Source organism: Microtus pennsylvanicus, chromosome 13, assembly GCF_037038515.1.
Source record: "Microtus pennsylvanicus isolate mMicPen1 chromosome 13, mMicPen1.hap1, whole genome shotgun sequence".
Classification (NCBI taxonomy): Eukaryota; Metazoa; Chordata; class Mammalia; order Rodentia; family Cricetidae; genus Microtus; species Microtus pennsylvanicus.
Genome location: NC_134591.1, coordinates 34849941 through 34863185, shown reverse-complemented (window position 1 = coordinate 34863185; position 13245 = coordinate 34849941). Strand labels below are relative to the sequence as shown.

The window sequence follows — 13245 nt, the reverse complement described above, 5'->3', positions numbered from 1 at the left end:
AAACAGTTATTGTTTCTACTCTCATAAACTTAAGATTTGGCCAGAAAGAGAATCAACAATTTATTGTACTTAAAATATTATTTTAAAATATTTATGTTTGTCACGCTACGGATTGAACCTCAGGTCGTGTGTGTGATTGGCAAGAGGCTTTCCAGTTGCCCATAGCCCCTACCTTAAAATATAATCTTGAAAATGTAGAAACAGCATAAAGTAAAACTGCATCCCAAGTAAAAGGAAGGGTAACCAAGGTTGTCTGTTTAGCTGTTGGATCTAAGAGCGATCCACAAACAGCCATACACTCATCCATTAGTGCACTGTCTTGTCGCTATGGCGCTCTACTTCTTCATTATGATGAAGGTCCTAATAAGCCATAGTTTGGACATGTTCAGTAGTTCTAGCTTTCCATCTTCTCCCTCACCTTGCATGCTGGCTAGTTTGTCGCCAACAGGACACAAGATAGCATGAACTGGGAAGAGGGAACCTTGACTGAGAGAATGGTCCCATCAGATTGGCTTACAGGTGCATTATCTTGATTGATGACTGATAAAGGAAAGTCAGCCTAGGTGTGCAGTGACCCACGGTTATATAGGAAAGCAGGCTGCTTCAGCCTTGAGGAGTAAGCTAGTAATCAGTGTCTCTCCACAATCTCTGATTCAGTTCCTGCCCCTACTTTCCTTCCTGAGGGACTATCAGCTATAAACAGAAATAAGATTTTCCTCTCTAATCTGTTTTTGGTCAGTTTTTATCACAGAAACAGAAAGCAAGCTAGGAGGCCCTGTCACCTCTACACTATGGTCTAAACTACGCAGCTCAGTTCTGGTTGGAACACTTCTCACTTGTTCTGGTTCCATACAACAAAACCACACTGGTGCATCAACAGGAGACGATACTGCTCACAGCCACTCCTGCATCCCACACAGTGCCAGCTCAGGAGTAAATCACAGAAAGGAAGAGGTAAAATAAATGCACGTTTAGATGACAATGGCTATGGACTACCAAGACACAAATTCCATGCCAGCAGATGCACACGAAGCTGGATGTGACAGAAAATGCTTTTAGGTCCAGCATGCACGAAACTGAGGCAGGGGAATCTTCAGTTCAAGGGCAGCCTAGGCATATTATATCATATGCCTTGATATGTATATCAAGGTCCTGTCTCAAAAAAAAAAGTCTAGAGAAGGCAAACAATAGAGATGTATAGTGTGTGTGTATAGTGTGTGTGGTTTTTAGGGCTGAAATAATAGCTTACTGAACCTGGGATCACCGATTGATGAGGCTCGGTGGCCAATGAACTCCAGGGCTCATCTCATCTCTGCCCCAGTGCTGGGCTATCAGACTTGCTTCTGGGCTGGAGACCCAAGGCAGGTCCTCATGTTTCTACAGCGAGCACTTTACCTACTGAGCAACCTCCCGCCCACTGGTCTTGATGTCATATCAGTTCTTGAGCTGGTATAATTTTATTTTTCTGTTGCTGTGCTTCACTGAGAGCCTGGCTTCACACTCAGTATGTGGCTGAGGATGACCTTGCACTTCTGGCCATTCCATCTGACCTCTCAAATGACAGGAGTGACGGGTATGACACTCTTGCCTGGCATGCTCTGATTTCTCCCTCCTCTAACAGACAGGAGATTCAGCAAGGGGGAAAAAAAAAACCCAAAAAACAAAAACAGACTGCTCTCTTATGAAACTCGTTATGTAATCGCCAATTTGTGGTTTAGATCTGAAATGTCCTTACTGCTTCTGCATAAAGACTTGGTTCTGTAACGGGGCTAGGCCAGAGCATGGGGACTGAGCAGGTCATAATGGTTCTGACTGAATCAGTGAAATAATCCACGATGGATTCGTAGCTTAAGGGATTTGGGGAAGTGGGTATTGTTGTAAAAGCAAACTCTGTTTCCTGGACACCATGAAAACACTTTAACATGATTCAAACTAAGAACATATTCGGGAGACAGACGAATCCCAGGAATGTAAACACTTAAAAGTCAGGAAATCTTTCATGGGTAATCACCATGGCAGGAGCCTAAAGGACAAAGTTCAAAGATGATATTCATAGGTAGAGAGAGCTATGCATTTTTAAGATTAAAAATAAAGAGGCAGTGGTGGCGCACACCTTTAATCCCAGAATTTGGGAGACAAAGGCAGGTGATCTCCAGGTTGGAAGCCAACCAGGTCTGCATAGTGAGTTCCAGAACAGCCAGGGCTACACAGAGAAACACTGTCTCAAAAAAAAAAAAAACCCCAATAAACAAACAGCAGGGAAAACAGGATATTTTCTGATGTTATATCCATCCACAGGTAGAAAAGAAAAACAAAACAAAGAGATGCAATAAATAAATAAATAAATCAGAAAAAAGGCATCTATAACACATAAGCTCAAAAGGCACAGGTATGCGAGGACATGCTTAAATTTACTAGGAAGTTTAGAATTGCAAATTAAGTGGGATATCCAGGGCAGGGTTTGTAGACCAGGAATGGAACCTATTATGCATGAAGCCCTGAGTCCCATCCCCACTTCCATTCACCCAAACAAATGATTATCAGAATAACAAATGAGACATTAAGTCAATCAAAATAGTGCACATTAACAGACTGCCAAGGATAAAAAGCTTATCCCCAGCCTTTGCAGAACTAAGGACATATACTGGGCTGAAAGTGCTGATAGTCACTGCCACTCCGAACAGTTATCCAGCTTTAACCGCTTTAAACCAGCAATTCCAATCTTGCTACATGCAGCTTCCCAAAGTGACATTAAGACATAGGTGTTGTCTTAATTAGGGTTATTGTTGTTGTGATAAAAAAAAACACCATGACCAAAGCAACTTGAGAAACAAAGGGTTTATTCACTCACAGTTCCATATAACAGTTCATTATGCAAAGCAGGGAGGGCAGGAACTGAATCAGGGCAGGAACCTGGAGGCAGGAGCTGATACAGGCCATGGAGGGGTGCTGCTTACCGGCTTGTCAGTCTGCTTTGTTATAGAACCCAGGACCACCAGCCCAAGGATGGCACCACCCACAACGGGCAGGGCCCTCAATCACAAATTAAGAAAATGCCCAACGGGCTGGCCTACAGTTCCATCTTCTGGAGGCATTTTCTCAATTGAGGTCTCTCCTTTCAGATGACTTTAGCTTGTGTCAATCTGATGTTAGCACAGGTGTCAAGAGGACATGGAGGTTGAGGTTGACTCCAGTGCTATCTAAGACAGCAGGGAGTTGGAGGTAACCATGGTTAGGGATGTCTCAGCATGACACAGGTGGTGAGAGGCGAGGCCTCAGTGCTGAGTGACAGAAGAGGAACAGAACCGAGTCCACACCATTCCTCCATCATTTACTCAGTACATATTTATAAGTGTGTACACAAAAAACTGAACACTTAAAACATTAGAATGATTACTGCTGAGGGCAGAAAGGGGGAGGAGTAAAAGGGACTGAGGGAAAGCAGAGGCTAAAGCAGTGAAGGTGAGAATGGGATGGTTGTAGAAAGACTACATTAGCATATATATTAACATAAAGAAAACTCTAGGTTCACAACTCCCCTGGGCAATCCTCAGAGAGAAAGCAAACTCTACCGATGCCATTAACCATGTATTCCATTGCTTGGATGTGTAAGCCAGTAAGGAGAAGGAGAACTGGCCTGTGGCAAACCTCATCGTACCCAGTGAGCAGAAGTGTGTTAGGCCCAGGGAATCTATAATATTCAAATGGACTCCTAGCGGGTTAGGGTGGAGTAGATAAAGGGTCAAGTTTGAATGCCGCTGAGTCACTTAATGTCTTTGGTTTGTGGATCTGCTACAAGCACAACCTATTTATAAAAATAAGGCTTCCTTAAAAGCAGATGCTCCCTGAAATATAAGTGCTCACATAATGAAGAGGAAAGAGAAATCATGATTTGCTTCCATTTGAAATCAATGATGTTTGAAATCAATCTTGATAACGAAACTATTATTTTCTGAATTTTGTATGAAGAAAACTGCCTTTAGAAAGGAGTGAAGTTTCTCTCATGATAATATTTAAAAAACAACAACAACAAAAAGCCACATAGTCCCACATAGTCCTCACTGGGAATCCCATGGAAGGGACCAACACCAGCCTCTACTCCTCCAGGCTATTCCCTGTGAAGAGTACCAGGCAGGCTTCTCACGATGTGCAGAGGCTCACTGCAGGACCAGTGCTGCCCGTGGATGTAAACCAAACTGGGACAGCTTGACAGCTGACAAAAATAGTTTCAGTTAGGAATGATGAAAAGGCTCTGAGGATACGTGGGGAAGGCTGTACCATAGCAGTGAACTTAACAACAGGATATCCAAACATTGCTAAAATGGTAAATTCGTCATGTTCTTTAAACATACACATACAAAGCCCTATCATGAATTTAATGGACTTCACAAACTCCGTTTTCATAGTCATCCATATAGGACCTAAGAAGTAGACGTATTATCCTCACTTCGTGAGACTAGAAAGTTAATTTTCCTGGCCTGAATTTTTAATGAGACAATTACACACCAACTGAGTCAATGAGCAAATATTAATGGAATCCACTTGACATTAAAGTTGTAGAACAAAAGGAATCCATTTGGTGAAATCTGTCACAAGCATACATCTGACTAGTTATAACTAAGAAAATAAGAGCTTCAAGGAAAAAAAATATAACCCAAGGGCTGAAACTACTTATTTACTTTATTTTTATTTATTTAGTGTCTCCCACACCCAAACAAATCCAGAACCTTACATGTGTGACAAATACCTAACCACGGGGTCCCCTGTCTCCACCCATTTAGTGAGTCAACAGGAACACCAATAATGTCCACAAACTGTAGTCAACTGAAGATTGGTTGGTACATGGTGTTGGGGCCTCCAGACCACTTCCAATAATTCTGTATCTAGCTTGCTCCACTTTTAATTTATTTAATGCTAACAAATGAGTCTGTCAGCTTCCAGTAATATCTTCTTATTTTTTTGTTTTTGTTTTTGTTTTTCGAGACAGGGTTTCTCTATGGCTTTGGAGCCTGTCCTGGAACTTGCTCTTGTAGACCAGGCTGGTCTCGAACTCACACAGATCCGCCTGCCTCTGCCACCCGAGTGCTGGGATTAAAGGCGTGCGCCACCACCGCCCGGCTCTTATGGTTTTTTTTTAAGTTTTGTAAGCAGATGTAGTAAGTTCAAATAGCAGCTCGGCAGAGCACTGGTACCTGTCTTTGCAGTACTGTCAGAAAGGTATTTTCAGCCCACTGCTGCCAGTACCTACTGTTAAATGGGTACCATATGCAGCCGGGGTGAGGGGGTGGAGGTTCTGTAACAGTTATAGAGACTGAGGGATGCAGAGAGAGCCTGGCTGCCAGGTCTACTTTGGTATGTTAAATAGGTACCTCTGCCATTTGTCCTAGGCTTCAAAGCCAACACTCACATCTTACCTGCAGTGTGTTAAGTTCAGGTTACACTTGCTGAAAGGCATAAACATGGGATGCCCTAAGATTCATTGCTCAGCCCTGCATTTCCAACACTGCTCCCAAAAAAGTATACAGTCTATTTCAGACCTAAAATCAGAAGACTTTTCCAAAGAATGCTTCTTTCACTTAAAAGTAGCACAATTTCATCTTTAGACTTATATTCAAAATTCATCAGAAAAACAAATTACTATGTGGACATATTCTTTTACAATACACTTATACTCTGGCTTTTCTTCAGATCGTATAAATCTTCCGCCTTTTACAATACACTCTATTAGGGATGCGACGGTGAAGCTCATTGCCAGGGTGTGCTTTGCATACACAAGGCCCTGGGGCCAATCCCCCCAAATAAACAAGATAAAATTCACCCTACCTGAAGATTCTTGAAGAGCGTGCAGTTTGTCGTCCACCACGAAGAATACTAGGACGGCAAAATGCCTGCTCAGGACTCGCTGCTAACATTTTCAGACCCCGAATTTACATTATTCTACAACTTATTTTTAGATTCACAGCTTTAAGGGGGTTAAAAGATGATCCCATTTCTCTGATACATTGGCTGCTGTGTTTTCCCCATCCCTTAGAGAGACAAGAAAAAGAGATCACGTAACATCACTTTCCCCCTGCTTGGACTCTGGAATTCTGCTTTACAGATAAAGAAGACTTTAGAAGAACAATCTTATAAAAGGATATGAAGTTGGGCATAACCAGAGATTAAAATCAGTTATTTTCTACCAATCATCTTAAATTCACCCAATGCTATTTTCAAGACAAATAGACTTTAAGATTTCTCCTTCAGTCTGAGATCCTATGTTTAGCTTAAAAATCTTAGATTCTCATGATAGCTCCTTCCATGAAAGAGACCTCAGCACTCACAGTGCCTCTGAATCCTTCCCACACAGATGGCACGACTGTCAGGTAGCTGAGATAATCTGGCCAGAGTTCAGTTGGGTCTGCGGGACCCAAGAGGTGCAATCTGTTCAGCACACCACAGCTCTCCCTCTGATAAGTGGAACGGCGGCTGCTAAGAAGCTCCCTTCAAGACGTTTCTTACTTTATCTTTCTTTCTGAGGCAGGTCTTTCTATGTGACCCAGAAGATCTTAAGCTCAGGATCCTTAAGTCCTCTAAGAGGAGTTGCAGCAGGGGTTACCCTGCCTATCCACTCTGGAACGGACCAAACTAGCTTCTGTCAGCACCCAGAATGCAACACCCCACCATGGCAGCTTGGCCCAGAGAATTATACCGAGAGAAGCTCAGGAAACAGCAAGTCCTTCACACAGGTCACTGGAACCAGAACTCCTCTTGGGTCTTCTTCATTGAAGCTGAGGAAGCTCACTCTCTGACCCTCCCTCTGGGTATAAGGCAAGGCACGAGTCATGTGCACTTCGGTTAATTGAAAATACAAGGTTTCAGAGAAGAATCTGCACAGATATATTCCCACAGTTTGTCACCATAGGAACAGATGTCATTTACTTCTCCAAGTCTTACCCATTTCATTAAGTTTATTCCTTTCTTTGGGACTTATTTCCTCCCAAAAGTCCTCATGTCACACAGAATCTGTATTTAATAAAGTTGTATTCCTTCTCCTGTTACTCTGTATGGATGTAAAGTTGCAGTTTTCTCTATACACTTCTACAGAGCCAGGAAAGTGGCTGTGGTTCCCATTTCAAACAAGCTGGAGGCCCTTCCCCCTCTAACTAGAGAGCAGATGAGGAAATAAGTCACCTTCTTCCCTCTACTCCAGGCCCACTCATGCACCCTGAATGAACATCGGAGCAGCATTAACTGGACAAAATAGTCTTGAGGCTCGGCTCAGCGGTCAAATTTGTTTTAAATATGGATTTTCCACTCTGTGACAATGTATTTAGAAGAAAATGAAAAATCAAAACCTCCAGGTGCTCACAACTCTCTATTAAAGCATCAGATGTCTTTTCCTTGTCTCAGGAAGCCAGAAGGATTTCTCTAGTGGGCCCTGCAGTGCTTTGTCATCATCACAAGATATCAGGTGTTGCTAAGTAACAAAGCCTTTCTCCCGGAAAGATACTTAATTCAAGTCACTGCCCAGTATTTTAATAGCAAATGCTCACCACACTGGAATAAAGACTCAATGCAGTTTCAGATGGTTTAGCTGCCTGGTCTTCTTCCAAGAACGAGTCTGATGTTACAAGGGTAGTATTGCAAACATTTTTCCCCGCAGTAAACGCAATAATGTTATTTGTTAAAAACCAGTTATGATAAACAACCTAGTCGCTTTTTCTCTTCTTCAGTAAAGAATTTATAATTTTCTGAGTTAGAACATGCAGACTTGAGAAGTAAAAATATCTGAAGGAAGAAAACCAAAGCTAATCAGAAGCAAATGTGAGCTCAAGTGGAGCATCTCAGGTGAATATTCATATCAAACAGAAAATGAGGACAACGCATTAGCATAAAGAAACTAAAATTACAACAAAAGGGCTATGAAGTATAGCCAATATTCTTCCAACATGCAGGCTTGATATTGTTATATAAATCTATATGGGAAATTAACAGTCAAAACACAAAAGCACAGAGCCATTAAGCACAAGAGTAAGTAATATTCAGGTTGCTCTTCTGCAGTAGACATTGCTCCCAGCATGGACAGCTGAACGTCTCTGGATTTTATGAGGATTCTTGCAGGTAAGGAAACTCAAGCACAGGTGGAACAATGACTCGCAGTGTGACACAGGGAACGAGGACTGAAGTTGGCCACCCCAGAGAGTTTGCCTCTAGAACCCGTGAGAGAATCTCGGCAGAATTACAAAGTATTTTAAAATTATTTAATGCCCTTTACTCTCAGAAATTGAATCTATTAGATATAAAAATGAAATAACAATTTTAGAAGAATAAAAATGAAGAGAGCCAACTTGAGAAAGAGTCATTTTCTGAAGATAGCATATAGTGTGTGTGTAGGGGGAGGCCTCAACTAGAAGAGAAATCTACAACTTTCCCATTAGATGGATAAAACCCAAACCAAACAATAGACAGACAGAAAACTTAAAGACAAGGCTTTATATTTGTAATAAAATTCAAGGTGAACCTTTCTTGTTAGACACTATGTTACCTCTTGGTATGCTCTAAATCATCAATTAGAATCTTTACAACATCCACTTATAGTAGAAAAACCAAACACAAGAAAAAACAAGGCAAAGGAGCAGACAGACTTGATCAACAGGATGGGACTGCTTTATTGGAACAGGGAGGAGCTCAACCTTTCTGAGGGATGAAAGTTGAAGGCTTAGAGGTGGTGGGGACAAGGGTAGCTACCAGGAAACTATGGCTATTTTCTGTGGTTTGACTGGAAAGAAGGAACACTGTTTTCCATACTTGGGAATATCGTTTCTGCAGGTGGAGCAAACAATCAGGCTGGAACTAAGCAATTCCTGTTAGCTATGGGCTCAAGCTCTGAACTGACTCAATTCCTCATGACCTGAGGCTATTCCCCAACACACATCACTGTACATTGCTACACTGGAAATACAGCAAAAGCAAGTACTTCACAGGGAACAACATTACTGAATAGCAGAAGCACATTGCTGAGCAAAACAAGACAGGAAGGTGTGAGTACCTTGATTCCATTTATGCACAGAATCAAAACCAGACATAATTAATCTCTGGATTTAGATGTCAAGGAGGAAGTGTCCTTTGAAAACAGAAAAGAAACAGCTAGCTAAAAAAGGCATGAAGTTCTTGATGCTGTCAAGCTCTCTTTAATGGACTGGATAGGGCCCTGTGCAAATTCAGTTAATTTAGTTCTCTGTATTAGTTAATATTAATTGTAATAATTAATACAGTTCTCTGAGTATATATCTCAATGCTCATTTAAAATATATGTAAACTTTGGATACAAACAAACCAACCAGAAAATTTCTGACTTGATTGCGGATTATACATTAGAGAAAAACAGTAAGAGTGCTAGGTACATTAATAGTGTTTTTCTCTCTTTGTTTTTTTTTTTTTCCCTGTCTCCACAGTCTGGCCTTGAATTCTGACACCCTTGCTTCAGCTTCTCTAGGGCAGGGAGTCTAGGTGTGTGCCCCAGCAGCTGTATTGATAAGCTATCTAGGAATGCAAAAATAAAAGAAAAATAATATGTAGATATAGGAAATGTAGAAAAACTTATTATTGAATTAGGTAGAACAGTATATGTTCTAGTTAGGATCCCTGTTGTCATGATGAAACACCATGACCAAAAGCAAGTTGGGAAGGAAAGGTTTATTTGGCTTACAATTCCATATCACAGTCCATCATTGGAGAAGTCAGAGAAGGAACTCAAACAGGGCAGGAGCCTGATGCAGAGGCCATGAAGGGACGCTGCTTATTGACTTGCTCTCCATAGTTTGCTCAGCCTAATTTTTTTTTCTTTATAGAACTCAGAAGCTCCAGCCCAGGGATGGCCCCGTATACAATGACTGGGCCCTCTCATATCAATCACTAATTAAGAAAATGATCTACAGCCAGATCTCATGGAGGCATTTTCTCAGCTGAGGTTCCCTCCTTTGAGATGACTAAAAGTTGGCCTGTGCTTGAGTCAAGTTGATATAACACTAGCCAGCACAGTATATTTTATATATATTTAAGAAAAACAGTGCAGGGAATTCAGATTTTTTCATAGTTGCAAATGTTTGAACACCTCATGACTGAAAGGCAATAGTACAAAAGCATCTGACTAAGTCTGCAACACATGACTGTTCTTGAGACAGTGAAACTGGGGCCAGTACAAGGTCTGGAAACTGCTCAGCGCACAGCTCCTAAGTGCCGTGCAGACCTATGGGTAATGCCTGGATGGGCCCCACTCCAAATCCTGTATGCTTCCACACACTAAAGATGCATGTCGTATTCCTATCAGCTAGAGGAAGGAAAAAAGCTAACTTATTCATGTCCTTTTGGAATTTCTTTTTATTTATTTAGCTCTTTGTTTGTTTTTTTATGTGCATTGATGTTTTGCCTTCATGTATATCTGTGAAGGTACCAGATCCCCTGGTATTGGAGCTATGGACAGCTACAAACTGCCATGGGAGTGCAGGGAATTGAACGCAGGCCCTCTGGAGGAGCAGGCAGTGCTCTTAAGTGCTTGCTGAGTCATCTCTGCAGCCCCTGGAATTTCTTAACTTGGGGGAAACAGAAAGAACATCTATCATCTGACTCTGGGTGGGACTTGGAGTTTAACAGTCAGTGGCAAACAATTGAAGAGAAAGAAAAAGGGCACAGAAAGATCAAGAGAAAAACTGGAGTGATGAGAAAAAAGAGGCAAAATTAGTATATTTTAATAGAAAACGAGAAAGACAATAGTAATACGGTTTGTGAGCTGTCGGCATGTCTGAGTACAGGAATGGGAAGGCTGGCAAGGAAACTGAGGGGATGCTCGGAGAAGCACAAGAGGTGACAATGGCTGACTTAGGGTACGAACAATAGACAAAAATAGACAATGGCTGCCTGGCTGCCTGGAACTTGGGCATGGAAAAGACAACTCTGGAACTACAGTGACGGCCAGGTGGTCGAGAAGTTCCAAACCTAGGGTAGAGATGGTTCGAATGCTTTTAGCAGTGTTTGGAGTGGGAAGGATGGCTTAGGGAGAAAAAAAAAATAGGACACCTGGCCATTTAGCAGGACCTAACTATGCACCTAAGAGTGACAGGAAATGGATACAAACTGGATTAACGATATCTAGGGAAAGAAAGCAAAAGTAATTTAAGAAGACATAGTAATAAGTAACTTGACTCCAGTTTTCATTAAAAGGTCTGAATGCCAACTCTGTAACAGTTACTATGCTACTTACTATGGGGTGAATTAAAAGAAAGAGTAAAGCTTGAATTAGATACTGTCAAAAACACTGCAAGTTTCAGTACCATGGGCTCTTTTAGTCATGTGACAGCAGACAGTGATCTGACGTGTACAGTCAGTACCTAACCTCTTAACTGCCATACTTAGTTTGGAGAGACAAAGAGGCCAGACCAGAACTTGAAATCAAGGACACTGAAGGTCTTAGAGCTTAATCAAAACAGAGGGTATATTGAGTAACAGAATCCAAAATTCCTCAAGTCAAGTCAGTATTACTACTATGAGTCTCAAGACTAAGCCAACTGGGTCAGTCAGAACTGAAGGTACAGGTGGGCCATCTTCGCTTCTCACTTCCACAGGTCTCGGCCCAGCTCCTTCTTTCTTATTTCAGGCCGCGAGACTGAGCACTCAGCGAAAGCCCTCTGGTAAGGAGAGATGTGGAGACGCTCTGAGGCAGTCATGCAGTGGGGGAGATAGTTGACAAATGATCAATCTACAAGACAAACACAGGTTCATTGACCATCTTACAGTGAAAGCAACATGAAATCAGGCTAGTCCTGAGGGGAAGTATATCCACCTCAGTAGGGAAGAAAGCAACATAGACATCCATGTTCATGTGCGCAGGCTTCCCGCTACACTCTGTGCCCTGAGGGGTTGCTGCCAGAGCAACAGTTCACTACACCATTTCCAAAATTACTGTCCCTGGAGCAGCTGAAGTGGGCTCCATTTTCACTGCTGTCTGGCTTCTCTGTCAAATCTACAAACTGTCACTTTCTGGAGATTGGACAAAGGAGTTGCCTTTATATTATTTTAGTAGACCTCTATAGACTATTGTTGGGCTGGGATGCGGGTCAGTGGTAGAGTTGACTGAAAACAAGACCCAAGCCAAGTATGAGAAACCACCAAAAACACTTTCAATTGGAAAACAGCACTGAGAAAAACAGAATACAATTTAAAAAGCATTCTTTACAATCGCTTGTGTTACACTGTGCACTTCAAAACAGGGGTGGGTTTTGTTTGTTTGTTTAAGTCACCATAGGAATATTGTGCTGCAAAGACCCTGCGATTAGAGCACAGCAGCAAGGTGGAAGAACAGGGTAGACTGTTTCCAGTCAAGGCCTCATGCAAAGCTGCTTAGCCAAAGTCCCTGTGGGCATCAGTTCATTGTCACTAGCACTGGCACTGACAGCAGTAGGTGTTTAATTAGATTTTCTGGAGGAGGGAAAATGATAGTTTCAGATAATTAAAGTGTAGACGCAAGTAGAAAAGAATTATAATGTGGTATCTGCCAAGTGACCTGGCCCCATAGTGACAGAAAACAGAAGACAACTCTTCTCTTCGCATGTACTTGCAATCAGGCTGTGTACACAGTATAATTTCAGAAAACTGCTGGAATAAGGTTCAGCGAGGAAGGAAGACGAATTCCAGCTGAGAGGCAGCAGGGCTCGGTTGAGCTGTCATTAGTCGATCATTGTTAGCACCAGCAGGGAAGAAACTACCTCTGAACGATATAGGCAGAGCTGCAGGTGCACCATAAATATATAAATTATATATAAAAACACAAACTTAGAAATTCTTTAGTACCTATACTGATCAAAACATAGGTTACAAGTAAATAAAAAATTCTTATTAGGAATGAAGATACAGCTCAATGGTACAGTATTTTGCCAAGCACTCATACAAGGCCTGAGTTTTGTGTGGTTTTTTTTTTTTTTTTTTGAGACAGGATCTGCAGTATTGGACTTCATTATGTAGACCAGGCTGGTCTCAAACCTACAGAGACCTACCTGCCTCTGCCTCCCAAGTGCCATCATGCTGGACATGCCTTGAGTTTTTTAACCTTACAGTAACTTTCTCTCTCTCTCCCTCTCTCTGTCTGTCTCCTATTGCAATGAGTAAAAGTCTAGAAAGATTAAAATAGTAATGATGTCTTTTTTGGGTCATTCACATGTTTATTATTTAGAAACAAACTTTAGGATCAAAGACCTTTATTAAAAGATA

The 13245-nt window shown here is 41.7% G+C and overlaps 1 protein-coding gene across 9 annotated transcripts in view; it reads right to left on the bottom strand.

Annotated features, from left to right (window-relative positions):
- Patj (PATJ crumbs cell polarity complex component) overlaps nt 1–13245 on the bottom strand; it is a 314603-nt gene that overhangs the window by 140862 nt on the left and 160496 nt on the right. The gene's annotated exons all lie outside the window — the stretch shown is intronic.